This window comes from Balaenoptera physalus, assembly GCF_965194825.1.
Source record: "Balaenoptera physalus genome assembly, chromosome: 2".
Classification (NCBI taxonomy): Eukaryota; Metazoa; Chordata; class Mammalia; order Artiodactyla; family Balaenopteridae; genus Balaenoptera; species Balaenoptera physalus.
In genome coordinates, this window is record NC_138883.1 from 127,315,972 (window position 1) to 127,329,633 (window position 13,662).

The 13,662-nt window shown below is 40.1% G+C and overlaps 1 protein-coding gene across 2 annotated transcripts in view; it reads right to left on the reverse strand.

Moving 5' to 3' along the window:
* GABRB3 (gamma-aminobutyric acid type A receptor subunit beta3) overlaps positions 1–13,662 on the reverse strand; it is a 250,372-nt gene that overhangs the window by 93,025 nt on the left and 143,685 nt on the right. The window lies entirely within an intron of this gene.

Consider the following 13,662-nt stretch of genomic DNA (forward strand, 5'->3'; position numbering starts at 1 on the left):
CTGAGCATCAAGGAACCAGGAGCAAGAAGCATCTCCTATTCTTAACTCCAGCCTCCAGGTTTTTGTTCCTCCATCAGTGTCTCTGGCCTATTTCACTTTCCTGAGATGTCCATGTATGGATCCAGCACCTTCTGAATCTTTCCATCCAGATGCCCCACATGTAAACCAAGTTCAGTGTGCCTAAAATTAACTCATTATCTTTCTACCCCAAATCTGTTCCCCATTCTCTACTAGCATCTACCCACTTTCTGAACCAAACCAAAAACAGGCTATACACCAACCTCTTCTTTCTTTCACATCTGAAATCCAGGATTCATTCAGTCACTGGGTTCTGTTGACCCTATTTCCTAAATACCTTCCACATCTAGAACTGGATCATGAGTCAGCAGCAGCAGTAGGAGGGTGGGCAGTGTTTCCACTAGTGTCCCCATGACAATGGATTAGAGATGAGCTCCTGGACTCCCAAACTGCACCTCAGAAGAATGCTTACCTATGGTGTCTGGAGTAGGTTGAGTCCAACACCAGACCTCAGATATATTATGGGTTAAACAGAAGAATATACAAGATGACCAAATGTCTCACACTCCATATGGGAACAGATGTTCTAACTCAGCACAAATATTGTATGAATGAGCTTTTGGAATGTATTATAAACTGGGGAGAAGTCATTTCATATTCTGCTTTATTTTAAATGAGTATTTATCTGAATAACATTCATTAAAGACACCAAACTGTTCAGGAAATTTTATATATATATATATATATACATACATACATATATATATATATGTATATATATATATATATATATATACATATATTTACACACACATATATATATATAGTCTGCAACATGTGTGTGTGTGCATAATCAGATACATAGTTTTATTTTCCAGCAACTATCTTTGATTAATAGGTTTCCAAGGAGGATGCAATGACTCAAATATGTCATTTATGCAAAGGTGCTCCAAGAACTGGCTGTGAGAAACAGTCATATTGCTTGTGCAAGCTGCCTTCAAAACCTTTATATCTGAAAGATACTCAAACTGGGAGAATATTACACCTGAAGATGTGAGTGATTTGTCCACGTTCTGGTTGTGTGGCATTTCTCAAGCCGCTGTGCTCTTCCCTTGCTTGAGTACAGTGCCTACAGATGACCATGAGGTTAAGAATTCTACATTCTAAAATAGTCATGGTCATCTCTTGGGTTACATGGCTTATAGAGTTCTCGTTATTAGACTTGCTGAACTGAGTGTCACTCTGAATCCCTTCAAGAGAGCAATAAGGCAAAAAAAAAAAAAAAGTTTCAGCAGAAAGAAGGGTATCTATTTATCATAAAATAGAGGATGAATATTTCCATTTTAAACCAAGAACCCCTCCTATAAACTTATACTGTGGGTATTCAAATGCACTTTGATTTTATACATGTACCTCTATATCAAGATTTAACACTGGATTTCCGCTCCTCAAAGACAAGTCATGTGGACTAGTGATGCCACACATTTTAAAGTACTTTCAGTTTCTAAGAAGACATGCTATTTTTAGATAGCAAGTCCATTCATTTCTGAGATCATGTGTATTTCTGGTTTCTACCCAGAACTTGTTAGGTTATTGCTATTAGACAAATCACAATATTCACAACATCACACTTCATATAACTGAAAAATATTGGCTTGATAGTTTTTTTAAAATTATTATTAATTTCAACAGAAATATTTGGAAGGGCATCTCTGCAAGGAACTACATGAAGCAATCCTATCCTCTGGGATATTATAATCATAGCCTGGGTAGCTGGAAAGAAACCATAATGCAGGGTTTCATACAATTAATCAAGTATAGTGCTCAAGGAGGGAGAAACCAAGTGCTACCCTTTAGATAGGAGATGAATGACACTTTGTTCCTGCTTTTTTAAAACTTTTTTTAAATTGAGGTATAGTTGATTTATAATATTATATGTTTCAAATGTACAACATAGTGATTCACAATTTTTAAAGGTTATATTCCATTTGTAGTTATTATAAAATATTGGCTATATTCCCTGTGTTGTACAATATATTCTTGTTGCTTATTTTACACGTAATAGTGTGTACCTCTTACTCCCCTACCCTTATCTTGCCCCTTCCCACTTCCCTCTCCCAACAGGTAAACACTAGTTTATTCTCTATATCTGTGAGTCTGCTGCTTTTTTATATATTGACTAATTCGTTGTATTTTTTAGATTTCACATGTAAGTGATATCATACAGTATTTGCTTTTCTCTATCTGATTTATTTCACTAAGCATAATACCTTCCAAGTCCATCCATGTCACTACAAATGGCAAAATTTCATTCTTGTTTATGGCTGAGTTGTATTCCATTGTGTGTGTGTGTGCGCGCGCGCACCACGTATCCTTTATGCATTTGTGTTCCTGCTTTTTGCACTGGGCCCCACAAATCATGTAGCTGGCCCTAGTTGTGAGCAGTCAACTGTCCTTTGTCTTTGACTCATATTTGTGTCTTCTTCCAGAATCCATGAAAGCTGTGGGCAAAATCCCAGACCCATCACTGCTCTTGACACACACTCTCCTGCTTTTCTTCCTGTCCAACTGGCCTATCTTCTTTGCTACTCCTTCTAATTCTTCCTTTTCTTCCTAATGCTAGAGAGCCCAGGACTGCTCTCCCTGTGCCACCATCTACACACTCACTTGACCACACCCTGGTCCCTTCTCTCTGCACTCACTTCCTTAGTGATCTCTTCTAGCTGCATGGATTTACATCCTACCTGTATGCTTAGAATTCCCAAATTTATTCTCCAACCCAATTTTTAAATCAAACTCTAGAATCAAGTCAACACATCCAGCTTTAACTGCTAATGTTACCCTCAAAACGGATCCACTTATAATCTTTCCCATTCACTTGGTGCTATTCTGTCCTTACAGTTACTTGAGTCAAAATCTCCAGTCATTTTCACTCATCTATTCTCTCACATTCTATATCAGTCCGTATGAAATTCTGTTGAGTCCACATGAAAAGCAGACTGTGGTCCAGCTACTCCTCATCACTGCTGTGGCTGGCCCCCTGGTTATACACCCTTCCCTGGTAGCCTACAGACCAGTTCCCTGCACCTGTGCTCTCCAATGCTCCAATTCTCAACAGGTGACTTTTTAACAATTTAAGTCAGATCATTTGCTCCTGTGTTCAAAACCATACAATGGCTCCTTATTTTATGGAAGTAAAGCCCATGTAGTTGTGCTCTGGCCCACTTACCACCTCTCTGACCTCATCTCCTTTGCTAACTTCACCTCAGCAACAATACCCTCTTGGCTGTTCCTCAAACAACCCAGGCGCTATCCCACCGTAGGCACTTTCATTAGCTGTTCCTTCTGCCTGGGACTCTCTCTCCCTAGATAACCTTCTGGCTGACTTCCTCACCTTAGTCAAGTCTTTACTCAAATTCACATTTTTAATGAGCCTTCTCTGACAATGGCAACCTTCATCCCTTGCACCCTCCCTTCCTGTCAACCTTGATTATATTCTGTTTGATATATTTATTTATTATGCTTACTTCCTTTCTCCCATGCTAGAATGTAGGCTGCATGAGAACAGGAACGTTTGTCTGTTTTGTTCACCGATCTATTCGCAGCGCAGTGCTAGGACAGTGCCCAGCACATAAGAGAATTTCATAAACATTTGCTGAATAATAAGCAGAAGTTCTATGTAAACTGGGTTGCCAGTGTGTCCCTTTATAAAAGATCTGCATGTGCTTTCATCCAATGTTCCAGATTGGTTGATAACTTTGGATCACTTTCAGTGAAAATTTCTCCGCAGTTTTAAGTCAAACCCCAAATCGAGATTAGTACAGGTATACGATACAAATTCTCAGGGCAGATGTTTTCCATGCTACCTAAGGCCCAGGTGAGACAGAGATTTTCTTATCACCCTTTGATAGTGGGGGAATTTTTTTCTAGACCACCCTTCCAATGGGTGTGTAGCCCCTGAGTGTGCTGCTCTATAAAGACAATTTTAACTCTCTGCTTTGTGGAATTCTTTAGTCTCTCTGTTTCTGCCTGACCACTAACCTCAAGCCACTTGGTTATATAGGGCAAATGACCCCAGGTCCTCAAGTTCAGCTTACAACATTTTCATCCTCAGCTTTCTCTCCAAATAGAATCTCTGTCCTTTTTTTGTGGCTCCTGGGGCTTTCTCTTATTTTTCTGTGAATTAAGTGACACATTTAAATGATGTTTGTTATGATTTGTTCACCCTTTCTAATGGTTTTATACTGAGAGTTCTTTAGAATTTATCCCTTCATCATTCACCTGGGACTTGCTTCCATCTCCAACCCAGTCCCAGCAAGGTTGCCTAATGACCTCCAGAGGGCACTCTTTTGCCCTCATCTGACTATCTAAGCAGCTTGCAGCAGGGCTGAAGCCCATTCTCGGGACACTGCTCAGCCTCTGAGACACTTTCCTGGCCTTTCTACTGCACTGGCTGTGGGCTCAGGGCTCCGGTGCCAGCCCCCCTCATCCAGGTCTCAAGGCTCGCCTGTCTAGGCTCATCCCTGCCCTGCCCCCTTCCTCCTCTCTTCCAGGGTGAGCTCATTTATTCCTAAGATGTTTAACTCTTCATTTTTACCTGCAGGCCGGGTATCCCTCTGAGCACTGACTTTCTCCTCAGCCACCTGAGCTCGTGACTGCTCCATCTGGTTGTACCTTGTCATCTTTATTCTTTCTCTTTCCTTATGCCCCATGCAATTCCAGGGCCCACCTCAGCTACACTGAATCAGAATTGCAGGAGGTAAGACCCAGTGCTGGTAATTTTAAAAAGCTCCTTGTGCAATTCTTATTTTTGCATGTTCATATTCTGATCATTATTTTGACTTAAAATTATACTGAACCTTTTAATTTCATTAAAATCAGGAAACTCTCCTTCTATATTTAGAAAGCAGACACATGTGTACCAAAAGGCAGCATGTGGACAGCTTTAGCCGTGCACTGCCGTGGAGAGCAGAGTCTGTGCTGGGCCAACTGCAAGAACACAACCTTCCCACGTGCTTTCAGATTCAGGTGGATGCTAGGACAGTCTCACTGCAAACCACTTCAAGAAGCTCTGAACAAAACCCAGCAGCTCCATGGCAACAGCTGACATGACAACGGGGAGACGTGGGTCAGGGCCCTAGAACCACAGGTCTCTGACGGGGCTGCAGCGTGGGTGTCTGAGGGCTGCCTCAGAGCATGGATGTTCTGCCTTGTTCCAGGCCCTGATGCCATAAATAACTACAGTCATCAACCCAACATGTGCCATTACCTTCAAACACCACACTGGCGGGCTGTTCAGTAAATTAATAATAGAAATGAATATTCCCGAATATTTATTTAGTACATGTTAAATTTGCTTGCTATTTATATCATTTAATGAAAGATCTTTTTATGTCATATAGTGTATTCACACAGTGATGCATTCATATAGTGTATTTATATAGAAATTTATATAGCACTCTCATGGTATTCAGACATTCTCATATATTGAGTTTTTTAAGCTGTTGTGTGATGATTATGCTTAATTTAATTCTTTTAATATCTGCTCCTGGTAAATGTAAACAGATGTTTCTAATTATTCCCTTTCACTGCTCATGCACACAACCCAGGCATACACGTGGAAGATTTAGAATTAATGAAGAGAAGGTGAAGTGTCTATGGCGCCAACAGGAATTGTGAAAGGGTGGTTTTGACTGTTAAAATGCCCATGTTTTGCTTTGGAAGTTGGTAAATAAATAGTAAATAAATAAGAACTCTTAAAGTATTCCTAAGGAAGAACATTGTTTGAAGAAAGCAAGTGCTCTCCCTCCACTGGCAGTGTGATCTTGTTAAACAAAATATCTGACACTATTCATATTCAAATGAGTCCAAAGGAGTCATGACACAGAGCTGTGGACCAGCCAACCTGACTCTAGCCATTGAAAGCAAATTTTTTTGTAGCAGCCAGATGGAGATTTAAAGTAGCAAAAGGTCTCTGTTCACCAAGGTGCTGGTTAGAACATCAACTGTCAAGTTAATTGTACATTTTCCTGATTTTGCGAGTAATGTTGGATATTAAAATACAGGTTTTCCATATGTGACTTGCTCATGTTGGATAGCAGGTAGACTATTTTTAGTGCGAGACAATAATTCTAAGTGTCCTTTATGTTTCTCGTTCCTCTGCAGGCTTTCTCAGAAATCCCACAACTAGGATTCAGCCACTATGTTACACAGCTTGTAAAGACATTTTTCCTTCCGAGGAGTTTGGAATTGTGCGTGCCCAATTCAGTTATAACGTAACCAAAGATGTCGATCAATTAGTTGCTGTGTTAATCAGAATTCGAGTTTATAATTTATAACTGGCAATATAATTAACAGCTGGTAATTTAATCAGTTGTGATCCACTTGCTTTACATTCACCTTTAAAGCTGTGAAATTGTTGTCACTTAAAATGTACAGGGTGTGATTTCACAAAAGCTACTCTCCTTTTGGTTTTCTCCTGCTATGTTCTGACTCAAAATTCAACCCCGCAACCCAAAGAGGCCATCTGCACCAAGTTAACCAGAACAGTACTGTGACCTAAAAGATCCTTAGACTTACTTCTCAGCCCATTATCAAATTTACCTTTACGAATGACTACTGTGATGATCTGAGTGCCTTCCAGTGAGGACAGGAGCCAGAGAACTAACGTCTGAACTTGGTCTCTGCACAAGATGACTTCCCAGAACTGCAGCGGGTGTCAGGAGGTTCTGTGGAGCATCTTGACAGAGCCATCCAGCGACCTCACTTTTCAGGGGTTCCTTCCCTCTGGGTCTGGCCAGATGAGGGTAAAGAAGGAGGAAAGGAAATTGGCATAGCTGAGGTTCAAAGATTACGCCAAAGGACAAGGGCACTGGGGTACAGGGCCAGAATGTCCTGTGGAATACAAACTGGTGGTCAGAGTTAACGTTTCCAGAATTATATTTTTGCCCCTCAACTGCCCATGACCAAAGCCACTGGATCTGTGAGGGAGCTCACCTCCCCTTCTGGTCAGTTTTATCAGCACAGGCTGGGAGCCACACCTGAAGAGCCCAAGGGTGGGTGACGATTTCTTCATCCTACTTGTCCACCAGTTCATGGCAGGGACCGGTGCCAGGTGAACTTAGCCTCCCTGGCTGACAGAGGACAGCTGACAGCAAGACGCACATACAAAAGGAACAAGAAACATAAAGGACACTTTGGATCACTATCTCACACTAAAAATAGCCTAGGTGTTATTCTATGTCTATTTACATATATTTGGATATGTCCCCCAAACCAGTAATAGATAGCCATACCAATATGTAATTTTTAAATATTGTGGGTTATTTGCAAGAAAGATTATCAGTTAGTCAGTGGACAGGCATTTATTAAATCAATTCATTTATTCATGGAATTATTCAGTCACTGTATTCATTCATTCATCATTTTATATTCATTTATTTACTACATTTGCCTCACCAAGCTTATAAAAATAAATAGTTGTTATGGATTCAGTTCACAAGACATGCGACATTTTTATTTAGAGTCTCTGTTCAAGCCCCATCTTTTCTCTCATCAAAATCTTTCAAAGGTCTGTCTTTCCTTTTCTATCCTTTAATAAGAGATGGCCAGCCCATTGTGAGCACATCCACCAAGCAACCCTAAATCCTTAAGCACAGAATCACTCATTAGATCAAACTCCGAAAACAGCAGCTTTAGGACTCAGCCGAAGTGTAGTCTTCAGCTGTGGGCAGGAGTAATTTTCTTCCCATGGTGTCTTCTAACTCCCTCGCAGCACACCGAGGTCAGTGCTGTTGCCATTGCACTCCTGCTGAGCATGGGGACATGCTGGAACCAACATGGGACCCAACACACATCCTCTGGGTCTAATGATGACAAGCAAGTGTGCTGCAGAGGTTCACCCTGCAGGGATGAACAGCCTGTGACGTGAACAGGCTGTGGGCTGGGAGCAGCCTGTGGGTAACTCGGTCTGGACTCCAAGGTACAACTTTCTCACTCCTTTGTTACTTTTTCATGAATTTATCCAACAAACATTCCTGTATGACATTGCCCATACACAGGAGAGGGAATTCAAAAGGATAATAAGACACTGTCAGTGTCTAATATAACTGGTGCCCTTATAAAAAGGGGAAACTTGGACACAGACACTACACAGGGAGAACAGCTGTGACCCTGAAGGTAGAGACTGGGGATTCTTCTACAAGCCAGGGGACACCAAAGATTGCCAGTAAACCATGAGGAGCTAGGAGAAGGGCATGGAACAGATTCTCCCTAACAGCCCTCAGAAGGAACCAATCCTGCTGACACCTTAATCTTGGACTTCCACCCTCCAGAACTGTGAGACAATACATTTCTGTTGTTTAAGCCACCTGGTCTGTGGTGCTTTGTAATGGCAGCCCAAGCCATTACAAGCAGACAAACATACTGCCACAGTCCATGAAGGGTGGCGATGGCAAGAGAAAATTGTGAATGCCATTAGAATACCTAAAAAAATTTTTAAAAATGAGATAACAAATGCTAGCAAGGATGTGGAGAAAAGAGAACCCTGGTGCACTTTGTGGGAATGTAAACTGGTACAGTCACTATTGAGAATAGTATAAAGGTTCCTCAAAAAATTAAAAGTGGAACTACCATATGATCAAGCAATCTCACTTCTGGGTATATACCTGAAGAAGATGAAATCACTATCTCAAAGAGGTATCTGCACGCCCATGTTCACTGAAGCATTATTTATAACAGCCAAGATATGGAAACAACTTAAGATTGAAAGATGAATGGATAAAGAAAATGCGGTGCACACACACGCATGCACACACACACAGGGTAGAACATTATTCAGCCATAAAAAGGAGGAAATCCTGCCATTTGCGACAACATCATGGACCTTGAGAGCATTATGCTAAGTGAAATAATTCAAGACAGAGAAAGACAAATACTATATGGCCTCACTTATATGTGGAATCTAAAAACTTTGAAATCATAGAAACAGAGAGAGCAGACTGATGGTTGCCAGGGGCTGAGGGATGGAGCAAATGGGGAGATGTTGGTCCAAGGGTACAAACTTCCTGTTATAAGATGAATAAGTTCCAGGGATCTAATGTACAGCATGGTGATTTTAATGAATAATAGTTAATAACACTGTACTGTGTACTTGAAAATTGCTATGAGAGTAGAGTTTTAATAGTCTCACCACCACAACAAGAGAATGGTAACCATGTGAGGTGAAGGATGTATTAACTAACCTTATTGTGGTAAACATTTCGCAATATATATGCATATCAAATCATCACATCGTACACCTTAAACTTACATGATGCTATATGGGGAGGAAAAAGTAAATATTCCCCGGCCATTTCAAATACACTTTTAAATAAACAAAATGCCTCCTCCCGCCAAAAAAAAAAAAAAGAAAGAAGTGAATGTGTTTGGGAGAAATTTAGGCAATAAAACAACAGCATCTTCGTGATGGTTTGTACGGGGCGGGGTGGGGTGGTGAAGGAAGCATTAAGTAGAAGGCAGGCCAACAATGAGAGGCAATTCTATCTAATCAGCTTGTGATGGCATTTGCAAGACAATTTTAATCTATAGTAAATCTATAGATTAAACTATAAATCTATAGTTTTCTAGTAAAACTAGAAAATGAGCTAAAAAGAAAAAATTTAAAACACCTCTAATATCTCCAATCAAATGCCACCCTTGGTCACAACATTTTCATCAAACAAGGAATACATAACTTTCCTTTATGTGTGTTTCTATTTTCTTTTAATTTCTATTTTATATTGAGGTATAGTTGATTAACAATGTGGTGTTAGTTTCAGGTGTACAGCAAAGTGTTGTGACCAGAGGCTTGCAGGTACCTAACCTCTATTTCCTTTAGGATCAGTGGTTCAATATTCACTAATTCAGTGTTTGTGGCAGCTTTATAGAAGAAAACTACTGTGAATAATGAGAATTGATTGCATTTTCTTTTTCTACTTCTTTATTTCTCCAATAAAACATAAACTTATGAGGACAAGAAGAAAGGTCACCCTTGTTTCTCTTCTGAGGCACAGACTCTCTGTCGTTCTTCTGCTCTGGAGTGTGTGTGTGTGTGTGTGTGTGTGTGTGTGTGTGTGTGCGTGCATGCACGCACATGTGAGGATGTGTGTACCCAAAGATAATTACTTGTTAACAGAAACTAAACCACATTTACACGCCTGATATTTTCATTAAGAATTTATTTAAAGTTTATTTCCACATTTCAATATTACCCTACCAAATAATGAGATCTACTTTAATAGCTTTAAGTGAGATATAATTTACATACCAAAAAAATGCACTTGTTTTGGGGTACAATTAAATATTTTTAAGTAAATTCACAAAGTGCACCACAGTCTAATTCTAGAACAGGTCTGTCATTCCCAAAATAAACCATGTGCCCATGTATAGTGGCTCTCTGTTCACAGTCTGTTACCCTAAGCAGGCAATAATCTACCGTCTCTATAGATGTGCCTGTTCTGGACATTTCATACAAATGGAGCCACGCAATGTGTAGTATTTTTGCCAGGCTTCTTTCACTCTTCATGGTGTTTTTGAGGAGCATCTATGTGTAGCATGTATCAGTGCTTCATTTCTTCTTAGTGCAAATATTTATTATAAGTATGGATAAGCCAGTTTGTTCATACATTTATCAGTGAATGTTTGGGTTATTTCCACTTTTGGTGTATTATGACTAGTGCTGCTATGAACATTCATGTACAAGCATCTGTGGACAAATATTTCCATTTCTCTTGGGTACATATCTTGCAGTGGAACTGTTGCATCATATGGTAACTGACATGGGAAACTGCCCAACTGTTTTTCCAAAGTAGCCACATTGGTTTACAGTCACCCCAGCAATGCAGGAGGGTACCAATTTCTCCACATCCTTGCAAACATCTGCTGTTTTCTTTTTTTAAATTATTGCCATCCTAGTAGGTACAGAACAGCATGTCATTGTGATTTTAATTTGCATACCCCTAAAGATTAATGATGCTGACTGTCTCTTCTTTGGCTTATTGGCCATTCACTAACTTCTTTGAGAGAGGTCTGTTCAGAATCTTTGCCAATTTTTTAAAATTTGTTTTTCTTCTTCTCATTAAGATATAAGAATTCTTTATGTAGTCTAGATATAAGTTCTATGTCACTTATATGCTTTGCAAATACCTTTTCCCTGGCTGTGGATTGTCTTTCATTCTTGTTGTAGTATTTCAAAGAGTGGAAGTTTTCAATTTTGACAAAGTACAAATTATCAGTGTTTTATCACTTGGATTTTTTATGTCACATCCAAGAAATCTTTACTGAACCCAAGATCAGGATGATATAGTCCTATGGGTTTTTTTTTTTTTTTTCCTCTAAATGTTTTATAGTTTTAGCTCCTACATTTAGGTCTAGAATCCACTTGAGCCCATTTTTTATGCAAATTATATTTGTATAAATTTACTTATCAAAGAAAGGAGAAAGGGCACTCATTCCTGGTAAAGAGAAGTGCAGGTGCAAAGGCTGGGCATTCTACAGAAGTAGTATAATTTGAATTTGGGGGATGCAATGTATAGGGCAGAGATGAAACTGAGACCCAGGCAGGAGCAACAAGTCTGTAAGGAAAGGCAGGACACACTGTGCTGGTTGGGCCAGCAGTGGAGCCACGTGAAGGAACCTAGGAGCTCAACTGCCTCCACTGTGCTAGCTGGGGAGACTGGGCAGCTGCTTACTCAACATGGAGGCCAAATGAGGCTTCACCACTCAGGAAGTGGGTAAATCAGAAGAAGAAGATCCCACAGAGAGTCTAGGTGCACGAGAACTGCAGTCCTGTGACCTGACCTCAGTGGACCTCCACCAGTGGCTGGGTGAAAACAATGCCTGAGAGTCACCAGGGCCAATTACTGGCATACCCATAGTTAAGGCAGGACCGAGAGCAGTGTCAACAACAGTGTACTTTGTGAGTCCACACAACGCATGAAAGGGGACACAACTCAGCACATTCACAGGTCAACAGCTCCAGAGGAGGAACACTCAGTAGATTCTTTCCTAGTGGGAGTGCTCCAATACTGCCTAACTCACAACACAGATCAGAAACACAGCTAAGAAACAGATCTGGGGGCCTCTACTCCAACAACTAGGGAGCAGATGCCACCTCTGACAGGACAGTGACAACCACAGGAAAAAGTGGAAGCCCTGCTCAATATCCAGGGCAGGCTCTGATCACCACAATGCCAATCAACCTCCCTATCAAGGGGATAATGGCATAAGCCTCTGGACCAACCTCACCCACCATGGGGCAGACACCAGAAGCAAGAGGAACTACAATCCTACAGCCTGTGGAAAGAAGACCACAAACACAGTAAATATGAAAAAATGAGACAACAAAGAATTATGCCGCAGATGAAGAAGCAAGATAAAAATCTAGAAGAACAGCTAAATTAAGAGGAGATAAGCAATCTATCTGAAAAAGAATTAAGAGTGGTGATAGTAAAGATGATCCAAGATCTCAAAGAATGAAGGCACAGATCTAGAAGATACAAGAAAAGTTTAACAAAGACCCAGAAGAACTAAAGAACAAACAAACAGAAATGAACAAGACAATAACTGAAATGAAAAATACACTGGAAGGAATCAATAGCAGAATAACAGAGGCAGAGAACAGATAAGTGACCTGGAAGACAGGATGGTGGAAATCTCTGCCATGGAACAGAATAAAGAAAAAAGAATGAAAAGAAATGAGGACAGTCTCTCAGAGATTTCTGGGACAACATTAAACATACAAACATTCAAATTATAGGGGTCCCAGAAGAAGAAGAAAAAAAGAAAGGGCCTGAGAAAATATTTGAAGAGATAATAGCTGGAAACTTCCCTAACATGGGAAAGGAAATAGTCAAGCAAGTCCAGGAAGTGCAGGCAATCCCATACAGGTGTGTACCCAAGGAGGAACACACCAAGACACATATTAATCAAACTAACAAAAATTAAATACAAAGAAAAAATATTAAAAGCCAGAAGGGAAAAGCAACAAATAACATACAAGGGAATCCCCATAAGGTTATCAGCTGATTTTTCAGCAGAAACTCTGCAGGCCAGAAGGGAGTGGCAGGATATATTTAAAGTGATGAAAGGAAAAAACCTACAACCAAGAATACTCTACCCAGCAAGACTCTCATTCAGATTTGACAGAGAAGTCAAAAGCTTTACAGACAATCAAAAGGTAAGAGAATTCAAAACCACCAAACCAGCTTTACAACAAATGCTAAAGGAACTTCTCTAGGCAAGAAACACAAGTGAAGAGAACAAAAGAGAAAGAGAAGTAAAAAGACCTATAAAAACAAACCCAAAACAATTAAGAAAATGGCAGTAGGAACATACATATTGATAATTACCTTAAATGCAAATGGATTAAATGCTACAACCAAAAGACGTAGACTGGCTGAATGGATACAAAAACAAGACCTATATATATGTTGTCTACAAGAGGCCCACTTCAGACCTAGGGACACATTACAGACTGAAAGTGAGGGGATGGAAAAAGATATTCCATGCAAATGGAAATCAAAAGAAAGTTGGAGTAGCAATACTCACATCAGACAAAATAGACTTTAAAATAAAGACTGTTACAAGAGACAAGGAAGGACACTA